This window comes from Panicum hallii, chromosome 8 (genome assembly GCF_002211085.1).
Source record: "Panicum hallii strain FIL2 chromosome 8, PHallii_v3.1, whole genome shotgun sequence".
NCBI classification, from domain to species: domain Eukaryota; kingdom Viridiplantae; phylum Streptophyta; class Magnoliopsida; order Poales; family Poaceae; genus Panicum; species Panicum hallii.
Genome location: NC_038049.1, coordinates 17,493,966 through 17,503,862, shown reverse-complemented (window position 1 = coordinate 17,503,862; position 9,897 = coordinate 17,493,966). Strand labels below are relative to the sequence as shown.

General features: G+C 42.3%; 1 long non-coding RNA gene across 1 annotated transcript; it reads right to left on the bottom strand.

Moving 5' to 3' along the window:
- Positions 1 to 7,316: 7,316 nt before the first annotated feature.
- Positions 7,317 to 9,302, bottom strand: LOC112902026. The gene is made up of 3 exons (XR_003230459.1): positions 9,216 to 9,302; positions 9,042 to 9,116; positions 7,317 to 7,510 (listed from the first exon to the last, which is right to left on the bottom strand). It is a non-coding gene; the product is annotated as an uncharacterized LOC112902026 (long non-coding RNA).
- Positions 9,303 to 9,897: the final 595 nt, after the last annotated feature.

The window sequence follows — 9,897 nt, the reverse complement described above, 5'->3', positions numbered from 1 at the left end:
TGTGTGACTTGACTCATGAAGGCGTTGTCTTGCCTGTATTGTCATTTTGATACAAGCATATTTATGAGAAACTGGTTAGTGTTATTTGTTCTGGATACAGCTAATTTATTCAGGGGGATACTGAATTAGTGATTAGATGAGGAACTGGTAGTTAGGCAGTGATGTCATGCTTGTTTTGGTGATCCCTGGTGGTTGTGACTTGATTGTTTCCTTCTGAAAGTCTTGTTTGTAGATGATGATGATGATATGTGCCTTTTATTATGTGGCTGCTCCTAGTCTCATTGGAATGTTAATGATATCTATAATCGGGTAATTTTCAATGAACCATCAACTTGATGACGCATTCAGTTGACTTTGAATCTGTCTTTATACATACTATATCTCACTTCACTCTTAAGTGCATTTAGACAAATGCAGTCTAGAGAAATGCACCTTCAATAATTTATGGCATGAGTAATTTATCATGGAACAGGCACTACTAGTGATTTGCTAATGCACTATAATCATGCTTCTTTACTTCGCTTTCAGCAACTGAGCACACCTTCAAGAATATTCTGACCAGCCTCCCCAAGCCTGGAGGTGGTGAATAGCAGAATTCTGATGGAACCCGGGCGCTCATCAAATCAAGGCATGTGCTCCATCCCACTGAACTGCCCTGCCATTCAAGCCATTCAGTTACCACCTCGCAGCATCTGAGATGCCATTCAGTTGACACCGCCAATGATAATAGTAGTGCTAATAGAATTGTGTTACTACTTCCAGTTATGGAAGATGATTGATGTTTCAGGGTCTTTGCTCCTATATAGTCTGTATGGTTTGATCTATCATAAAAGATGTGGGCATGACTTTTGTTCATATGTGCTCCATATATGTAGGTCAATTTCAATAATTTGCGCATGACTTTTGTTCATGTGTGCATCCTAATTCACATGTTTTCCATCCAAGAATCTTGCAATATGTGGGCAATCAAAGACTAAACTTTTGGCCACAAAATATGCCCAAACCTGTAACAATAAGTTGAGAACTTGCAATGACAGTCTGTGATTTGCTTTTCTGTTCCAGTGATCAGTCAGCATAGTATGGCATCTACAATGCTGATTTGCCCTGAGTTTTATATGTTCTTTTTGAATGTTGTTGATCTTCCGGCAATGCATTGGCCCCAATTCGCACACGGGAGGCCCGAGCATGGAGGCGGGGCAGGCCGGGCCGTCAACCTCGCGTGGAGAGGCATATTTTAATTGTTACTAAATAATTCTTTTCTGTATATATAAATTCAGGAATTTGTTTTGTTCAGTTGTAAAAGATATTAACTGTTTCCTTTATGATTATGGTTGCCTTGTTTACTCAGTTGTAAAAGATATATAAATACATACATTTTATTAGTACTAGAAAATACTTAATGTTTTTTTATTGTTTCGGGTAGTGGAAATGGATCCTACGGACAACCAAGACGAGTTAATGCACGAGCTCATTTGTGGTAGTACTGGGCACATAGCTCCAGAGTTTCATGAGGACGAGAATGATGGCAGCCAATTTTTAAACTTGCATTATCATGGCGGCGAGGAGCAAGATATTAGTGGGGAGGAAGAAGAAAATGTCGAGGAAGCCGAGATATGAAATTTAGTGATTCTTTCAGGCATCAGGATAAACGTTTTGTCAATACCTGCCGCGACGTCCACTAGTTGCTAGCAACCCGCTTGATAAATTTGCGATTCTTTCAGGCATCAGGATCGAGGAAGCCTAAACGGAAACGTGGCTCCAAGAGGAAGATGGTAGGATGTACGACCATCACGGAGATCAACGAAGCAACCGGCGAGCCACTAGCCCCTGGTCAAATTAAGACGACCTTTGTAAATCAATTGGGATATCTTGTTAGGGAGAACGTCCCCATAAAGTACAAGCTTTGGAAGAGAAATAAAGTCTCTGATCGACCTGAAGATATCGTGCCAGATTCAGAGAAAGATTTGTTATGGAAAGAGGTGTCGTTGCACTTCAACTTTCCCCCAGGCAAAGCTGACAAAGTAAAGGGATGGGCATTTAAGAAGATGGCAATTCAGTTTGGCTCGTTCAAGAAAAAATTGGTGGCAAACTTTGTCAACAAGGGCCTCACACCAGATTTTGATAAAGTCTGGAAGAAGCAACGAGAGTGGTGGAATGAATTCGTGAATTACAAGCGCAGTGCTGACAGCATGGCAGCCTCGATTCAAGGCAAAATGAATGCTAGCAAAAAGACAAACTTCCATAGACTTGGGCCTGGAGGTTATAAGGTTGCTGTTCCGAAATGGGAAAAGATGGAAAATAATTTAATTGCAAAAGGAATCGTACCGCAGACCTTGAGTTGGCCCAAACGAGCAAGGTATTACTTCTATGCTCATGGAGGCACACTAGACCCCGACACTGGAATGTTTGTGACTAGCGATGTACTAAGAGAGTCTGCCCAAAGACTTGACGACGCAATGAGGCGTACGGAAGAAGGAACCTTCCAGCCCAACAGAGAGAATGACGAGCTGACTTACGCTCTTGGGAATGCGGAACACACTGGACGGACCCGAGGCGTGGGCGTAGTACCATGGAAATATGGCTTTTCCGGAGATCTCGAAACCTACCGAAGCTGATGCAGAAGCAAGGCAATAGTGGCAGAGAAGATCTGTAGCCTAGAAAACTGGATAATATCACTTGAGGCAGCAGTAGGGCAACGCTCGGACCAACCAGCTACCAATGTGGAGTTCAGCACCCCTTCTCAGCGTCGTAGCAGTGTTGCTTCCACAGAGCACCCTACTTTGGGTGTCGACAGGACGAGGGACCCCATCGACGACATTGCCGTTAGGACCCAATGTGAGCTTCTGGTTCTTTATGGGAAAAAGCTCAAAGTTTGTGCTGAGGGTTATGCGGAAGTCCAAGAAGAAGGCAGGACAATACATTGCCAGCCAATTCCTGAAGGATTTGCCAGAGTCTTTGTTGACCGAATTACTGAAGAACGCTGGGAAGACTTGGACCTCCCGATCCCTATAAGTCCTGAAGAAACAGAACTACAACATGCCGTACACACATGGATTGCGTGGCCAAAGCGTGACATAAGATTGGTGCAAGCAGCCATAGATTCCGCTCGGTGCTCAAGGCAAAGATCACCAAGGCCAGCTGATGACAGGAATCCTAGTGTTGGCCCACCTTCTCCACCGCCTGCACGGGACCCCAGCATGGATCCGCCATCACCAGCCGCACAAAGCGAGCCAATTTCGGCATCATCACCAGCCGCACAACAGAATCAGAGTCAACGACAAAAGGCATACACGGTACCTTCGGTCCTGCCATCTCATAAGCAGCAAAGAAAGAAGAAAGCGAAGGCTCCAGAAGAGAAAGAGGCAGAAGAATCGTTTGAAACCTTCTTGCTGAAGCGCAAGCTACTGAGGGAGGCTGCGAACAAGAAGCCAGAAATAGATCCGGTTGCGAAGGCACACTTCATTAAACACTTCATTAAAGATCCCACCAAGGAGAAAGAAAGGGAGTCAGATTATGATCGGCAGATCAGAAAGTGCTACAACAACCCCAAGAATCGACGGATCAATGCAAAGACCGTTCCCCAGCTCGGAGAGCAGTCCAAACAATCGATCCCTCCATTGATAGTGCCGCGTGAAGAATGTCCTGATGAATCAAGAGATCCGTTGACCATGGCTGGGATGATATTGCAAACTGATCTAACAAGGGCTCAGTTGCTTGGGGAGGCCCTACAGAATGCCCGCGGCAGGAAAAAGTTTGTACTTGGTGAACCTTTGATATGGCCAGAGTTGCTACCATTCCTACCAACGAGAATGGCCGAGTTACACAAATGGTATGCCGTGCAATCTAAAGCTAATGAATTAGAGATGTTCCCAGCCCGGATTAAAGATGAGCATTTCTGGCGGGGGGCAGGTGAAGTATATATCGAGTTTGAAGCACTTTACGATTTATACCATCAAGATGCCCTTGACAAGTCCCTCGTGAGTGTATGGTGCATGTGAGTATTGTCTCTCGTTTCAATATTTTTAGCCTTGTGTGTTGACTGATCCCCGTTTTTCTAGTGTCCCGTAGGTCAAAAATTCAAATTTGCCGAAAAAAGAACTTCCATAACGTCGGGTTCTTCGACCCCGATATTATACACGAGAAAACGGTAGAGCAAAACCCTGAAGAAATAGTCAATATTATATACAGGGGGTTGCGTAAGAATAGCATGTGTCCCTTCATTCTCTTGCCATACAACCATCAGTGAGTCGTTCTTTGTTAGCCTCTTTTTTTCAATCCCTTCATATTAATAATACTATTTAATAACTATTTTAATCAACATTAATTGGTTATGCATATGTATATGCACATAGGCTTGCCCATAGGTGAAATCGAGCCTCTTTATTGGGTGATTGATTTTCCGGTATGAATATACTCTCGCTACTAATGTCATTCGCAATAAACATCAGAAAAATTCTATATCTTAACCCACATTTGTCCATAGTGTTGGAGACAGGGACAAGGAAACAACTTATGTGGATACTACGTATGCGAGTGGATCAACACTTTTGCAAGTGAAAAAGGGCAAATGACAGTGGAGGCATTCAATGTACGTGAGCACAATCACATCTGCTCATCATTTTAATTCATTATCTTTTATTCTCATATTTTTATCGAAAAATGTAACAGCGTTGGCGGATGAAAGAAGAACTCATTGAAATGGCTCGGATCAGGGCAATTCAAGAAGCTATATGCGGATTCCTGCTCGATGAAGTCATAAATCCTAAGGGCGAATTTTATGGCGATGTCCGTACAAGCGTCGCCGAAAAAGATCCGACGACGGGGAAGCTGATAAATTACTATAGTTGATGTTCTTAATAATTTGTAATATCTCAAGTACTTTTAAACTCCTAAGTGTTCCATACATGATGAATATATATATATATATAATATTAGTGTAAGATGCTGTCCTAATATTACTGTGCAATGCAAAAAGGACGAGTATGTAGTCGCATACGGTAGAAATACGCATAGCCATATGTATAAAAACGAAAAACAAAATACGCATAGCCATACGTATAAAAATGAAAAACAAAAGATAAATAAGAAAAACGATTTAGTGCCGGCCAGTTATACCAGCCGGCACTAACCTTGCTGCCAGGAGCCGGGCCGGGTCGGGCACGTTAGTGCCGGCTGGAATTACGGACCGGCACTAACACTCGCCATTTAGTGCCGGTCAATATAGCCGGCACTAAAGACTGTCACGTTAGTGCCAGCCATTTAGTGCCGGTCACAGGGACCGGCACTAAAGCTCCCTGTGACCGGCACTGATGTGCGGTATATCTAGATAGGTGTGTGCGTTTAAATTAGTTAAGATAGAGATAGCCAGGATTCATATTGTAGTCAGTTAGGATTAGTTAAAAGAGGCAAGTCATCGGACTAGAAATATGTATCATGGGGTATTGGAAATATACGAACAATCATTCACAAACAATTCTCGGCGTATCGCCGCCCCTGTTCTAGGGTTTCTCTCGGGTAAGTGCCATGCAGCCCCGATCACGCCTTGCGTGATCGGGCCAGCGTCGTGCCTATCTATTTATCTTTATGTTTCTTGTGCTGAAGCGTTGTTGATGGTGAGTAACACTAGTTATCTTGGCGTTTACAGAGTAGCATCGGCTCTTTTATGCTGCATTCATGCATCGTTTGTTTACTGTGAACGTTTAGCTATCCTTGTACCCGATCTCGGATGCGAGGGCAGCGCCTTGCTCTGTTTCAATTAGTAGATCCAATCCGTTATGGTTAGTCCTTGTTCATCAAAGATTTAGCTTGACATCCGCATGATTAGGCCCTTCAAATGGGTTGAATATTCCGGCAATATGTTTGATGCTTTTTATTAATCTAAAGAGGGATTGTTCCGGGAATCGGCTATCTGTTGGTTTTTAGGCCTCTGTTTAGGTTGCTATCTTGTATTTTATGTATCTATTAGGCTCAATTAAGCGCGGGATGTTCCGATTAAGCGGTGACAGCTTTAACCGTCGTGGGAGGATTGAATCAGCTTATTGATTACAGACCAAGTTTTATGTTACCATCGGATATGTGCGCATTGTTCAAATACTTAGATCCGATCTGATACTGGACACAATCGGCTCTTTACAGCCGATATCGGGAATCACCTGATGAGCCGATCACGGCTCGGACTAATCTTTACACGTGTCTGTGCATGCAGGAAACTAACATAAATCACTTCTACACCTTCCTGATCAGGTACAAGGTCAGGTGGCACGCCTAGCGACCCAAACGCCAGGTCGTGTGCTGGATCCTGGGCCTTTAACCGAGGGCCGGGGTCCGCTAGCAGTTGCGGGAGCCTCCCGGCTCCTCGTGTTGCCTGTCGCTGCTCGTTGGTGGGTTTTGACCGACAATAGTAGTAGGGTCTTGAAAATATAGTAGGGTCTTGAAAATATAGACAAGTTGTCGTTGAAGGTCCATCCGTAGATGATGTTGTCTTGAGCACCCACAACTAGAATAGCCCCCCGCCCCCCCCCCCCCCCGCCCCCCTCTCTAGGTAATCTACAGTTAGACCTAGGCACGCTTTTTCACATGTCTACAGCAATGTAGACACAACTTCATAAAATGTGTTAGGAGCGTCTTTGTATGGACTGTGTTAGGCTTTGTAGAGACAAATTCTTGAAGTGTATCTAAGAGAAAAAATACATTTTATAGACACGTTAGATGCATGTGTACACACAATGATACAATTTTGTAGGCACACGCATAAAGCGTGTGTAGTGATGTAGTTATGTAGTATAGTAACACTTCACGGAGTGCTAAGAAATATTGAGACAATCTCTTAGCTATGCTTATAAAACAGGTCTAATAATGTTGACGTGTTTTACATGATGGACAGCGTGGCAGCTGACGTGTCAGGTGACGTGGTAGGTGACGCGTCAAGTGACGTGGCAGCTAACGTGTCAAGTGATGTGGCAGCTGACGTGGCAAGTGATACACTTCATCGTAACACCTAACTACGTCTAAACAAATATAGAAACAATATCGTAGGCACATTTTATTACGCGTCTATGGATATAGACACGTTGTATAGTAACACCATGTTGTATATTAAGAAAAGTAGAGACGATTTCATGTGTACATTTATATTTTGTGTGTATTAATATATTAAGATTCTTTTATTTACATCTATAATTCAGATATTCCCTTGTTTGTAATCTATCAAGACAATAATGGAGAACTAAATAATCCATGGTATTGCATTTGCAATCAATTCTCTGCCTTCACAAAACAACAAACTGAGTAATTCTATTACCAACTGATCCATTAATTAAAGTATATTGAACAAGACGAATTTGTTCTTACAGAAACATAGAAAGTAGCAGTATCATACAAATATTTCTAGGATTTTTCTCTAACAACTAAAATATATCTTTTTGTGCCCCTTATTTCTCCTTTCCACTCACGGCTTGAACTTCTTTCCAAGTTGGTTCAGGTATGATTTGAACTCGTAGCTTTTTCTTGCCTGCAATTGGGGGGGGGGGGGGGTATGATGAGTAGCACTACATGTGAAAGATATTAGAAATCTGTAAAAAAGTGAACAAAATAGGAAATTTACATGTGAATGGGGCCAAGGAATAACATAGCCAACGAATACCAAAGATTGGTTAAAGTAACTGCTCATCTCCCTTATTTCCATCAGCAATATTTTCAATTCCATCAACATAAACCCCAACAAATTCTGTTCCAAGCACGCTTCCTCCAATAACTCGTTTGCTATCATTAGTCACTAACTTCCCTTTTGCCACCGCTCTCCCTTTGTTTCTTAGCGAAATAAGATAGACTTCCATTTGGCTCGAACATTTTGCAAAACATGAAGATGTGATATAGAACCTTTTAACTAATTTTATTTTAATGAAACAAGGCAAACAGATGCATACTGATTCTGACCGGTTCGAACTAGGGGCTTTAACTATTCGAGATCTCTACAATATATATAATTTTAATAGTTTAAACATCACATTGATCTAGGAAGTTCATGCATAATATGTATGTGAAACAAAATTGCAATGACAACTTAGTCGTACCATGTTGGTCAGTAGAGTATCACATTGCAAGTTAGTGGCTGCATCACCCTCCTACAGGCGTAGCATAGATTAGTTTACCTCAGAGTTAGCAAAAAGAATTAGTCCAACAGCTGCCTTAGCCCATATAGCAGCCAACTAGCTAGCAGCACAGCTGCAGGGCCATGGAAACAGCAGCATACACTAGTACAAAACAGGCCTTTCATCCACCCCTTTAGTCCCAACCGAGGTTGGACACGGAACTAACGAAAGCATTAGTCCCGGGTCCAACGGTTAGGGGGGCGGGGGGACCTTTAGTCCCGGTTGGAGCCACCAACCGGAAGTCCTGGATGGTGACACCAATCAGGACTAAAAGTTAGTTCCAATTGGTAACACCAACCGGGACTAAAGAGTCACCTTTTAGTCCCTGTTGGGATTTACCAACCAGGACTAAAGGACTAAAGGGTTCTTCACGGATCAATTTAAAAGGAAACCATCCCATTTAGAGTCACATGTGCTGTGTAGGTGGGGTGGTAAGAAAATTATATGCGAGGCAGAAGGTCTTGAGTTTGATTCCTACAAACTGTAGAGGTTGGTTGTGCTTGCCAATTTTTCTTTTCTGGCGTTGCAGACTTTTTAGCCCCGGTTTCTACAACCGGGACTAAAGGCATCAGCTTTAGTCCCGATTGGCTGTCCCGGTTGAGAAATCGGAAGTGGGTTTCCCAACCTGGACTAATGAGCATTTCTATACTAGTGATAACAGCCAACCAACAGCACAACACAGCATCCAACATGCTGGACAGTCCTTGTGGTGTGCAGCACAGCATAACACGCAAAGAACACTATTTTCATTTACTTTCAGGATGATCTCAGATTATTTTGTGCCATTTGCATGGAAAAGTTAGAGGAAAACAGAGCAGGTATATAGTTAAGTGTAGGTGCCTGTCTACTTGTTTATGCTATTCCCAATCACTATGATCTACACAAGCATACCTTCGCAATTGTCTGCTCATTTGATAAAGATGCGTGGTCCTTAGTGGCTCCATTATTTATCTGGACAGGTGCTTGCTGCAAAGTGCCCTCAACCATGTTATATAACATTAGCAAGAACTTAGTAAATTATTATGGTAGCCAAGTATGTTAGAAATAAAGTAGACACTCTATTACCTGTACATCAATTGATGGAGAGTAGCCATTACCACTTGAGTGTTCAGGACTTTTTCGGGTACCACATTCTGTTTCCATAAGATCATCCTACAATAAATTAAGCAGACCAATGTTTCAAATTGCTTGGATGTGCTGAACTGATACGCCTACTTTCTGGTGCATGACAAATCAGTTGTAACAGATTAATTCTAGAATCATTACATCACAATTCAGAGAGGAAGGGGGTGCTATCAACTCCCTTGTTCAGAAACTAGATGTATAGTCATTGATCTTGTATTTGTTTAGATATGAACACAGTAGGAATTTGTCTTGCTAAAGATAACTAGTGTTGCATGGCTTGAAGCTAGTTTAGTCATGTACATGTTATATGACAGAAAATGAGGGAGCAAACACGTTAAGAGCAGCAAGCTGTTGCCTAACACACCAAGTCACAAACACTAGCAGGCAGCATGTAATAGCATGTAGCAGCAACAAATTATCACATAGTAAAATAAAACTGATATTTGAAAGAGCGAGATGGTTCATTAGATGCTTAATTCATCATCCTGTAGGGCTCATTCCATTTCATTTATGAAATCTTCTTCTGGAAACTTTTTTGACATGAAAGCAAGCCGGTGCTTCATCAGACCAGTCATGCGTTGTATCTTATTCTCCATTGCATTTACTTTCTTTTGGTACTACC